Source organism: Athalia rosae, chromosome 3, assembly GCF_917208135.1.
Source record: "Athalia rosae chromosome 3, iyAthRosa1.1, whole genome shotgun sequence".
In the NCBI taxonomy this organism is placed as follows: Eukaryota; Metazoa; Arthropoda; class Insecta; order Hymenoptera; family Athaliidae; genus Athalia; species Athalia rosae.
Genome location: NC_064028.1, coordinates 5082566 through 5095038, shown reverse-complemented (window position 1 = coordinate 5095038; position 12473 = coordinate 5082566). Strand labels below are relative to the sequence as shown.

At 42.3% G+C, this 12473-nt stretch overlaps 1 protein-coding gene across 2 annotated transcripts in view; it reads left to right on the top strand.

Annotated features, from left to right (window-relative positions):
* The first annotated feature begins 840 nt into the window (after window positions 1-840).
* The window catches only part of LOC105691643 (chymotrypsin-2-like), a 94133-nt gene continuing 82500 nt past the window's right edge, over window positions 841-12473 (top strand). For both annotated transcript variants that reach the window (XM_025746147.2, XM_048651827.1), the window contains exon 1: window positions 841-1190. The gene's annotated coding sequence lies outside the window, so the exon portion shown is untranslated. The remainder of the gene's footprint in view (window positions 1191-12473) is intronic.

The window sequence follows — 12473 nt, the reverse complement described above, 5'->3', positions numbered from 1 at the left end:
ACAGGAAATTAAAAAGTAAACCCCCCCCCGGACTGGGGTGGTATGGTGGGTTTGTTCCCGGTAAAAAGAAAAAGGCGAACGAGAAAATAAGGAAAAGGAAACAAGTAAAAAGTAATCAACACCGTACGTAACGCGAAGAGAAAAACAATGTTACGGCTTTGATTTTACAAACAACTTTTGCGGTGCACGTACTCCAAATATCTGACCTTCCAATTTTCCCAACTGATAAGGGAGACTCCGCAAAGTAGAAACAAGTTTTTCAGCTCCGCGAAAATGTCCGAAAATTGTCCCCAACTCCTGGTTAATTCGCGGCGATTCAACTTCACCGTTTACCACAAACATGTGCGCGGAATCGCATTCCGTACGGATATCGAAAGCTACCGTGAAAAAAAACTTTTGCTATTCATCCGTCGCCCTACCGCCCCCCCGCCCCGCCGGCACGGAGTTAGTTTTCGCTAGTTCGCCACTATTCTGTTTTTTTTTTTCTTTCTTTCTTTCTTTCTTTCTCATTTCTTTTTTACTATATTCATCCATTTCCGTCACATCCTCCTGCCCCCCCCCCCCCCCTCCCCGGATTCTTCTTTGTTGGAATAGAGCACGAAGAAGAGATAAAAAAGAACATCGATCAAGGCAGATGAGAAAAACAGGGTCGAGCTTGCCGACAATTATTGCACCGTACATTTCAGCGGTGAAAATTTGTCAGGGAAAGCGAAATCCGGTGTTTATTATCGAACGATAAACATGGGGACGTAGAGCAAACAATGTCGACCATTTTGAATTTCTGTATCAGCAACGAAAGATCGTGTACAATACGGATTGGCGAATGCTATCGCGTTGGATTTAGCCGTTCATTCAGTTATCCGGCGTTCCCAGCGCGCGTTGTATTATTATGGCTTCGGATAATCAGCTGTGTATAATGTTACGCGGATAGAGAAATTTGCCGTGCAAAATTTTCCGCTGCAACCATACCACAGTTATCGCGATAAATAATACGCTAACCCGGTTTTCGTTCGGATACTTATTCGCGGTGTCGAATTATTATTTTACCTGTTAGTTGTTTTCCTTTTTTTCTCTCGTACGACGACTTGTCGGACTTGGAGATTCGAGTCCGGAAGAGAAAGTGGAAGAAACCCCGCAGGATCTGGGAAATGAGAGAAACTCAAGTGGAAAAGACGGACCACCGGCACTGGGTAACAAGAAAAATTTCTAAACAAAGTTTTACCCCGTATATATGTGTATGTATATCCCGTTCGTTTTGTAACGTACTCCCGACTCGAGACCCTACCGAGTCTCTTGATACCACAATCAAGACTTCTAATACGTTGTATACCGTCCCCATCTTCCAGTACTCGCGGGCTCTCCGAAGTATTTTTTCTATTTCCGCCAAACTTTATTTTCTTATCATTCTTGTATCGCCGAAAATCAGAAAGACATACGTTACTCTGTCGAAGATTTTTCTTTGACGTGAAAATTCAGTCGTCTTTCGGATCGGAAAGTTTTCTTCGCAACGAAGATGAATTCTCGGTTTCAAATTGTCGCTTGACTTTTTGTTTTTGTTTTTTTTTCTTTTTTTGTTCAACTTGAAATTCGTCGTCGATGACGGGAAGCCGAGGTAAACGGGAGAATGACGGGTTTCGAATCTCGCTTTCGAGTAATCCGAAAAATTGGTAAGTGTGTACGTTGCCCCACGACCGACGGGCGCACGTTTTCTCCAAGTTCCTTTTTACCAGGGGTGCTTTTCACGGATGTATAGATATATATATATATGTATACATACATACACAAGACCTTGGTCGAGCCCGAATCGCAATTACAGAGAGTGGCGGGATACCGGGCACGGCGCGGACGCCGCGCCCGTTGGAATAATTTCCCAAGAATTCCTTTCTCTCCTCCCTCAACTCCCCATTTTTGCGTACATACTCTTCAATTTGCATTCGGAGGAGTCTTAACGAACCCCCCCCCGTATCCGATGTCTCCCCTCGCCCCCGGCTAGGTAAGCGTACACAGCGTATATATACCTACCTGGATAAAATCCAACGTTAGCCTTTACATCGTCCATCTACTTACGTACACCGGTGGACGCAAGAAAATTTCCGCACTCGCTTTTCAACTTTTACTCACCGCTACCGTCCGTGTGGAATATATATCTTATTATTACCTACCGCCGAGAGGAGAGCGTCTCTCGCAATTTGTCCCCCTCGTCTCGGACTACGAATCTGACGAATATACCGAACGGTACACCGAGATGGACGCCGAGTGTGCGACGAAAATTCATCCGACCGTCCGAAAAAGCAGAAAACAAAAAGAAAAAGAAAAAAAATACCTTCGTTCGTTTCATTTCAACGACGACGACCGAGAAAAATAACAACGAATCGTCATCGCGCGACCCGTCTGCCGCCGAATTACGTGCCTTTTGATTCGACGCTAATTTGTCAGCCACCCCGCACTCCACGCGATATGGGCTTGAAGTGGTCATTTTATCCTGATAAAGGCACTCGAGCTTTTGTCATGGAAAAAAAGGGAGTCTCCGGTTGCTACGGACTTCTAGGCATCACCTACCGTGACCAGGTAAATTTTTTTTTTTTCTTTTTTTTTCTTTTTTTGTTGTTCACCTCAATTTTTTCATCCCCTCCGTCTCGGGTGTGTATTTTTCGGGGAAAAGTGGAATACGAGCTCGGTTTGTTGAGCTCCAACGAAGGCAGCGATGTTTCGTTCGTTCGTTAGACATAATAAAGATTTACTCGTGCAATTCGTACGCGATGTACAAATATTTAATTATCGGCGTACGTGAGATCGAAATACGCGTGAGTGTACGCCTATAATTACCGTGACGAAGAAATGAGTTTTCGGCTGAAATAATCGGAAAAATTCGAAGGTATGCCCTTCCCAATTTTTGGCGGACAGTAGGGTTCGAGTTCTTTCCCGAATTGTAGTCTATCGAATTTCCTTCTTTCCCCATTTATTTCCTTTTTAAAAAAGACGAAGGGGTCGTGTAATTACCTGAATACTGGACATTCGCGACAGTTGATACAATAATGCCAATAAGGGAAGGGCGGGGGGAGGGAGGGGGGCCAAGGATTGAGTTATACGAAAGAAAAAATCGGGTTCGTCCGTAGCCGGAACTTTGGACTTCGGGATGAAACAACTGGGAGAAAAAAGAGAAAAAAAAGAAAAAAAAAAAAAGGAGAATTGATTTACGAACAAATGAGGGAACCGAAGAAACGGCCGGATGGACAGACGGACGAATGAAGGATGGAGAGTATGCGGGCGTCTGTCTACCTTCGACCTGGCACATCGTTCGATTCAATGACTGGTCCTTTTTTTACGATTTTACGAGATCCACTTTGACGGGGATAGCCTCGCATAAGCGCAAGCCAAAACCCCGTGGGACAAGGTTTGACGTATTGGACTTGGTTCGTCCGAAACGACAAACTGCGTCGCCTTTTATCCCTTCGTAAAAAAAAAACGTTCGTTCGAGACAAAAAAAAAAAAAGAATCTCCTTACGCGGTACAGTTTCGCTACAAATCTCTACGGATAGAAAAAAGAACGTACGTCTGCCCCCCTCCAATTATTCACAGCATAGAGACTCGCCAAGTTCTGAATTCACCTCGCGGTTGTAGATAAAAGCTCGAGGGCCTCTCGCGTCGCTTGAGCCCGACACTTTTCGAAGTCTCTTCTTTTTTTTTTTTTTTTTCTCACCCTCCCCCATTTATTTCGATGGTCATTTTTTGATATCACGAATAGCCGAAGAAATTTCATCGCTTATGAATTTAACGGCAAACTGCTGAATATCTACTCGTATCGTTAACCTCACGCGGTACGAAACCGGTATAAGAGAAAAAAAGAGCTGCTGAAAAATAAAAAGAAAAATGAGAGAAAATAAAATAAGAAAAAAAAAAAAAAAACAGCGATGAAATTTTAGCCCGGCTGGCTTTCAGGCCTCTCCAGCCACCTTGACAAAGTCAGGGGTTGGGTAGTGCTTTTCAGTCGAGCCCCAAAGCAGAAAATGTTTCGTTAATGGACTCGGTCGTTTTAGCTAGAAACTCGGCATCCTAAAGCACACGCCTACCGCGCGTCTAACTATTACGTACGTACATCATACACGTACTTTACTTTACTATAAACGAACTTTTTCTATGTCGAAAAATAGATTCCAGCAAAATGCATTCGCCTCGTGGTATTTATACAGGTTATATGTATACCGCCGTACGTCTAAAAGTCGGATTTCTCTTGGTACTTTTTACACCTCTAGTATAGGTTGCCCGTAAAACGATCCTAAAACAAAATTTTATTCAGCTAAATTTCATCCCCCGGATCCCTAAATACGGGATTAACCGTACCGCCGTGATCAGATTCCACGCGAACCGAATTTACGCCATAAACGGTGTAACGGCGAGTAGAAATTTTCCAAAGACGACTCGATGGTTTGGAGAAAAATTTTTTCATTCGCACGCATGAGAAAATCTCGTGGAAATCGGGAACGAAAAAAAACAAAAACGAAAATGGAAAATTCTGCGGCACACGAGACGTTATTTTTTACATTTACTTCGCACGCCTCGTTTTATGAACGTCGCGCCACGTTGCGAAGAAATTTCAGTTTGTCAAAAAATATTTCGTTCAAGTTTTTTTATTACACCCTGGGTAAAAAATTGCTGATTTTCTCTCATTTCAAAGTCATGTACACACACACCCGATCGCGATGTATCACAACGAAATCGAGTCCGACGAGAATTCGGGGATTTTTCCCTGGCGAGAGAAGAAAAAAAAGGGATAAGAAAGAAAGAAAAAAAAAATATATGACTCGTGAGAAACGTGCCGCGGAGGGTCTCTATGTTTACTTTGACTTTGATCCTTTATCAACCAACTCTGTCATATGGTCGAGATTTTTCTCTGACCTCACGTTTTTCTGCCTCCTCATCTTTCTTATAAAATTACTTGGAAATATCGAGAGTACGCGATGCGAAATGGAGTTGAGAAGGTAACAGATCCGATAAATTTTGTTTCGTATTCCGGGAATGTGGAAAACAAAAGTGTACAGAGAACAAAAATTCAAAGTAGATGGGAAAAGGTAAATAGCTCGTTCGGAGAGGAAAATCAATTCGCCCTCGTGAAGTTGCGCGGCCATTAGAGCGGATAGTTTGTAGCATAAAATGAAAAGGTCATGTCTTAAGTGCAGGATCGTATAATAAAATGTTCTCGGGCGAGAAAAGTTGAACGGTAGGTCGGTTCATTGATACTTCGGAAGGATCGGGTTCTCCTTCTCCTTTGTTTTACGGTTAAAGAAGGACGGATCGTTTTCCCGATCTCCTCTATTTTCGTATTTCGCGTTGCTTACAAAGCTCCAAAAGCTCACCTTTATTTCATCCAGGCGAACCGGTAGATTCTTGAATATATTATAGACAGATTGTGTTACTACGGAGTTTGTTACGTGAAATACAAGTTGATTAAAGTGGCGATGGGACAGGGAGGGACCTCTCCCGGGGAGGGCGTGTGAAATTTATACCCTAGCTCGTATAAAGTTTATACACCTTCAAAGCGAGCTTCAAAGAATACCGTGCGAATTAATAGAATAGCAATCCTATCGAATACAATACGGGCGCGTACAGCGCGATATTCTTTGAATCGAATTCGCGAATCCTACCTATATCGGTTTGCGAAACCCAACCGAAAGACGAACATTTTTTTTCCGCCCGCGTTTTCGCGTCCTTTCCGGCGGTACGCGAGGCCCGGATGGAAGTCGATGCCGAAGAACGAGAGAACGAGGATACGGACGGTGGTTCCGGACTCCCCGAGGACCTCAGAAATATTCCCGCACGGTCAATTCCGGCGAAAAATGCCGGAGGGCGAATCTAATTTACCCGACGAAGAGCAACGCACGGGCGCGAACCGCGATCCCGCATCTCCGATGTACAGATCGCCCTCGCACCCCGTGCATTTCATCTTTCACCTGAAAATGTTTTTCCGCGTCCGAAAGAGAGGGGATGAAGAATCCGACTGATTTCAGGGGCACCGAATCCGCACCGATGTCGGAATGAAAATCCGCGGTGAAAATTACCCCGACGGCCACGTGGCGCGCGGAATCGATAAGCGGTTGTTTATTTACCCTCCGTTCTTTCTATTCGATTTTCTTTCTCATCAGTTCCGAGTTTTCTCCGAGGAATCGAAGATTCGATTCTCAAGTTTGAAGAGGGAGAAAGGGGCGCGACACACCGCCGAGTATTTCCCCTCGGCTACGGAGTCGTGGAAAGCTTGTGCATTATAAACTGCAGGAAAGTTTCGATCTTCTTAAACATGAGCGAACTAACAATAAGTTACTTGCGTCATCACCCCGCGGGGAAACTTATACTGCAGCAGCAGAGAACTCTATATCCGCGCGTACCGCATCAGCCAGTTAGAAAAGCAGCAGCAGCAGCAGCACCGCCACCACCACCACCACCACCACCGCCGCCAGAATCAGCGAACCGAATCCGAATTTTCTTTACCGTGGTTCGGGTGTCACTCCGCTTCGTTTCACTTGTTCAAAGTTCAAAGTTTGGTTATAACATTACCTATATAGATATACGTATGTATATATATACACGGTAACTCGGTACGCGCGGGGAACCGTGTAGGTACAAAATGTACACCTGTGCACCGCACTGTTCCTACGTCGACTCCTAGCTATAGAAATGCATGCATATATCCGCAACTCGGATCTAGTGTTTCGCGAACCGTGAATATATAACCACCTTTATTATACGGCGGCGGCACTCTCGTGCCTCCAAACATTCCTTTTCACGATGCTGAAAACTGCGCGCCGAGAAAATTGATCCAACAGAAATACGGGGCGCGGCGTGCCAAGTACTATACATACCACCTATCCGCGATTCGACTTTTTCCATTTAAAAACGTCGATAATTATATTCCGTTATTTCATCGTACATTTTTACGAGCACGACTCGTTGTATCGGGTGCGGGACGTTTCCCTCTCTGTAAATAACCAGCGGAGGTGAATCACATTTTTGAATTCTGCAATTTGTTCCGCGTGCCGCGCGTTTCCAACGTCGCCTGAATTTCCCCGGTAACCCCGCGGCAAAACCGGCGAGCGCCGCCGATCCTCGTGTGCAAAACCGTGCTCGGAAAAAAGCCACGCAGACCACCGAGACCCAGCGGACAAAGCGCAGCACGCACGGAAAAAACCACTCGACGACCTTACGGTGTGAACAACCGTACGTACCGTACGTACGAAACTCCGGGCAACGAATATCTGGGTTATACCTAACAACGCAATTTACCAACTTCACCGGTTTCCGGCTCGCCTGTGACCGCAAAATTCCGGAGCTTTCCACCGGCCCCGTCGCCGAGCAACAACGGTTCGGCATCGCGTGGAAGTCGCGTTAAACAACGCCAGGGACATAAGATTCGTGCGAATTGAAGGGTTGGTTTTCACGTTCAACCTCGTACACTCCGCTAATATTTTACGAAGAGGAGAAACACTTGGTCAGATCACCCTTCCGACGGAGTGCCTGGTGGAAAAACAGAAAAAACAGAAAAAAAAACCAATCGAAACGAACAAAAAGAAAATTTGACAAGGTGGGTGAAAGCGGACGTAAACGCGGAGGGAAAGCTCGGTACATTTCTGCTCTCGGTGCACAGCTCGATTCTACGAGAGCGCGTCGCGGACGGAAGAGAAAACGGAAAAGCTCCGGGAGGAAATGAATTTCCCTGGTACATAAGATTCGTTAACCACACGAGTGACGAAAAACATTGCTGCTCCGTCGCGTGGCTGGCTGAGAGGGCCTCCTTTGAAATTTCTCCCGTTTCATCCGACAAGTGAATTCAATAGTCGCGTTTCGAACGCATCGTCGTGTTCGTCGGTATTAGTCGAGCGACCTTCGTTACCATACTGTAGATCGTCTCACGGATCGGGTTTAGTATTAATAATACAAACGATCGGATTACCGGGAAAACTTTATCGTGATTTACGTTTTAACGACCGACGTAAATCTGCAGTCAATGATAAGGTATCGACTTCCTACGCTACGAACCGCCGATCAATCAAACCAGAAGCATTCGGTGTACCGAGGGATAGGGAAGAAAAAAAAAAAAAAAAAAAAAAAAATGTCAAAAATTAAATCCCTCCATTTTTTTTTTTTTTTTTCGAACAAACAATACGCGACCGTGAGAATGAAGCGAACGACGAAAAAGCGATTTGTATACAGCGCCTATAGAACGACGTCTGGTTATTCCTATACGTACGAAGCTGTATTTCAAATCGAATTTGTAAATTCAGTGATACACTACCAGTAGCTCTACAACGTGGAGACAATAGAGACGGAGATACATGTGTGACATTGAAGAAATATTTCCACATACGCGTACATCGCGTATAACATATATATGTACATTAAAATAGACGATAAAATGAATTTTTTATTCTCGATCCCGAAAAGCTGAAAATTGGCGATCACTCGGTCAATTTCAGAGATAGATCAATTTTTTTTTCAGAATCGGATTCCTGAGGTCAAAATACATCAGAGAAGTGTCATACGATCAATTCGCAAGAAAAAAAAAAATTGGCCCAAAAATCCCCGAAGGGATTTGAACCCGCGCATTTCATCGATTTTTCGGTCGAAAATCAACATTTTTTTTTCCTGGGTTTTCCATGCTATTCTCATGTATTTCGATCTCAGAAATTCGAATCTGGAAGCCAAATTGATCTATCTGCGGAAATTACCGAGTTATCCCCATTTTTTCGCATTTTTTGGTACAAATTTGAGGATATCTCGAAAAGAAGGAATCGTAGCTCAATTTGGACAACAGATTCGTGTTCCTGAGGTCGAAATACATTAGAAAAGTGCCATACGATCAATCCTCATTCAAATTCCTAGGTACAAATCACATTGAACTAGACGATGAAATGAATTTTTTCTTCTCGATCCCGAAGAGCTGAAAAATGGCGATCACTCGGTCAATTTCAGAGATAGATCAATTTTTTTTTCAGAATCGGATTCCTGAGGTCAAAATACATCAGAGAAGTGTCATACGATCAATTCGCAAGAAAAAAAAAAATTGGCCCAAAAATCCCCGAAGGGATTTGAACCCGCGCATTTCATCGATTTTTCGGTCGAAAATCAACATTTTTTTTTCCTGGGTTTTCCATGCTATTCTCATGTATTTCGATCTCAGAAATTCGAATCTGGAAGCCAAATTGATCTATCTGCGGAAATTACCGAGTTATCCCCATTTTTTCGCATTTTTTGGTACAAATTTGAGGATATCTCGAAAAGAAGGAATCGTAGCTCAATTTGGACAACAGATTCGTGTTCCTGAGGTCGAAATACATTAGAAAAGTGCCATACGATCAATCCTCATTCAAATTCCTAGGTACAAATCACATTAAACTAGACGATGAAATGAATTTTTTCTTCTCGATCCCGAAGAGCTGAAAAATGGCGATCACTCGGTCAATTTCAGAGATAGATCAATTTTTTTTTCAGAATCGGATTCCTGAGGTCAAAATACATCAGAGAAGTGTCATACGATCAATTCGCAAGAAAAAAAAAAATTGGCCCAAAAATCCCCGAAGGGATTTGAACCCGCGCATTTCATCGATTTTTCGGTCGAAAATCAACATTTTTTTTTTCTGGGTTTTCCATGCTATTCTCATGTATTTCGATCTCAGAAATTCGAATCTGGAAGCCAAATTGATCTATCTGCGGAAATTACCGAGTTATCCCCATTTTTTCGCATTTTTTGGTACAAATTTGAGGATATCTCGAAAAGAAGGAATCGTAGCTCAATTTGGACAACAGATTCGTGTTCCTGAGGTCGAAATACATTAGAAAAGTGCCATACGATCAATCCTCATTCAAATTCCTAGGTACAAATCACATTGAACTAGACGATGAAATGAATTTTTTCTTCTCGATCCCGAAGAGCTGAAAAATGGCGATCACTCGGTCAATTTCAGAGATAGATCAATTTTTTTTTCAGAATCGGATTCCTGAGGTCAAAATACATCAGAGAAGTGTCATACGATCAATTCGCAAGAAAAAAAAAAATTGGCCCAAAAATCCCCGAAGGGATTTGAACCCGCGCATTTCATCGATTTTTCGGTCGAAAATCAACATTTTTTTTTCCTGGGTTTTCCATGCTATTCTCATGTATTTCGATCTCAGAAATTCGAATCTGGAAGCCAAATTGATCTATCTGCGGAAATTACCGAGTTATCCCCATTTTTTCGCATTTTTTGGTACAAATTTGAGGATATCTCGAAAAGAAGGAATCGTAGCTCAATTTGGACAACAGATTCGTGTTCCTGAGGTCGAAATACATTAGAAAAGTGCCATACGATCAATCCTCATTCAAATTCCTAGGTACAAATCACATTGAACTAGACGATGAAATGAATTTTTTCTTCTCGATCCCGAAGAGCTGAAAAATGGCGATCACTCGGTCAATTTCAGAGATAGATCAATTTTTTTTTCAGAATCGGATTCCTGAGGTCAAAATACATCAGAGAAGTGTCATACGATCAATTCGCAAGAAAAAAAAAAATTGGCCCAAAAATCCCCGAAGGGATTTGAACCCGCGCATTTCATCGATTTTTCGGTCGAAAATCAACATTTTTTTTTCCTGGGTTTTCCATGCTATTCTCATGTATTTCGATCTCAGAAATTCGAATCTGGAAGCCAAATTGATCTATCTGCGGAAATTACCGAGTTATCCCCATTTTTTCGCATTTTTTGGTACAAATTTGAGGATATCTCGAAAAGAAGGAATCGTAGCTCAATTTGGACAACAGATTCGTGTTCCTGAGGTCGAAATACATTAGAAAAGTGCCATACGATCAATCCTCATTCAAATTCCTAGGTACAAATCACATTGAACTAGACGATGAAATGAATTTTTTCTTCTCGATCCCGAAGAGCTGAAAAATGGCGATCACTCGGTCAATTTCAGAGATAGATCAATTTTTTTTTCAGAATCGGATTCCTGAGGTCAAAATACATCAGAGAAGTGTCATACGATCAATTCGCAAGAAAAAAAAAAATTGGCCCAAAAATCCCCGAAGGGATTTGAACCCGCGCATTTCATCGATTTTTCGGTCAAAAATCAACATTTTTTTTTCCTGGGTTTTCCATGCTATTCTCATGTATTTCGATCTCAGAAATTCGAATCTGGAAGCCAAATTGATCTATCTGCGGAAATTACCGAGTTATCCCCATTTTTTCGCATTTTTTGGTACAAATTTGAGGATATCTCGAAAAGAAGGAATCGTAGCTCAATTTGGACAACAGATTCGTGTTCCTGAGGTCGAAATACATTAGAAAAGTGCCATACGATCAATCCTCATTCAAATTCCTAGGTACAAATCACATTGAACTAGACGATGAAATGAATTTTTTCTTCTCGATCCCGAAGAGCTGAAAAATGGCGATCACTCGGTCAATTTCAGAGATAGATCAAGTTTTTTTTTCAGAATCGGATTCCTGAGGTCAAAATACATCAGAGAAGTGTCATACGATCAATTCGCAAGAAAAAAAAAAATTGGCCCAAAAATCCCCGAAGGGATTTGAACCCGCGCATTTCATCGATTTTTCGGTCGAAAATCAACATTTTTTTTTCCTGGGTTTTCCATGCTATTCTCATGTATTTCGATCTCAGAAATTCGAATCTGGAAGCCAAATTGATCTATCTGCGGAAATTACCGAGTTATCCCCATTTTTTCGCATTTTTTGGTACAAATTTGAGGATATCTCGAAAAGAAGGAATCGTAGCTCAATTTGGACAACAGATTCGTGTTCCTGAGGTCGAAATACATTAGAAAAGTGCCATACGATCAATCCTCATTCAAATTCCTAGGTACAAATCACATCGAACTAGACGATGAAATGAATTTTTTCTTCTCGATCCCGAAGAGCTGAAAAATGGCGATCACTCGGTCAATTTCAGAGATAGATCAATTTTTTTTTCAGAATCGGATTCCTGAGGTCAAAATACATCAGAGAAGTGTCATACGATCAATTCGCAAGAAAAAAAAAAATTGGCCCAAAAATCCCCGAAGGGATTTGAACCCGCGCATTTCATCGATTTTTCGGTCGAAAATCAACATTTTTTTTTCCTGGGTTTTCCATGCTATTCTCATGTATTTCGATCTCAGAAATTCGAATCTGGAAGCCAAATTGATCTATCTGCGGAAATTACCGAGTTATCCCCATTTTTTTCGCATTTTTTGGTACAAATTTGAGGATATCTCGAAAAGAAGGAATCGTAGCTCAATTTGGACAACAGATTCGTGTTCCTGAGGTCGAAATACATTAGAAAAGTGCCATACGATCAATCCTCATTCAAATTCCTAGGTACAAATCACATTGAACTAGACGATGAAATGAATTTTTTCTTCTCGATCCCGAAGAGCTGAAAAATGGCGATCACTCGGTCAATTTCAGAGATAGATCAATTTTTTTTTCAGAATCGGATTCCTGAG